Source organism: Xenopus laevis, chromosome 8L (genome assembly GCF_017654675.1).
Source record: "Xenopus laevis strain J_2021 chromosome 8L, Xenopus_laevis_v10.1, whole genome shotgun sequence".
In the NCBI taxonomy this organism is placed as follows: Eukaryota; Metazoa; Chordata; class Amphibia; order Anura; family Pipidae; genus Xenopus; species Xenopus laevis.
In genome coordinates this window covers 122,258,604-122,259,069 of record NC_054385.1, presented here as the reverse complement: position 1 = coordinate 122,259,069, position 466 = coordinate 122,258,604, and positions in this window count along the sequence as shown.

Sequence of the window (466 nt, the reverse complement as noted above, 5' to 3'; positions counted from 1 at the left end):
ATTAGGGTTAATTTCAATAGAGCACAGATGACAATATGGGAGGAAAGACAAGTATATGTGGGTAAAACATACAATCTAATTGCAGTGCTTAGGGGGAGACTCAACCTGAAGACCCCAGTGCTGCAAGGCAGAAGAACTAACCACTGAGCTCTATGAACAGGCAGCCTAAGCACTAGTAGATGCTAGAAAGCAAACCAATCTACTAACCAATACTAATATACATTTATCCATCCAATTATACAGTGTAACAACCTGAGCAGTCAGTAAATATGAAGACTTATCCTTCAGGTAGGGTTTTTCAAGTTGAGTCTAAGGGCAGAGACACACGCGAAGATTCGGGGAGATGTAGTTGCCTCACAAGGAAACTTGGGCGACTTCGGAAAACAAAGCACTCCGAGTGGCATACTGCCATCTAGCCGGTGGGAAGGATTTTTCGGGGAGATTAGTCACCCGAAGAAGAGGTGAC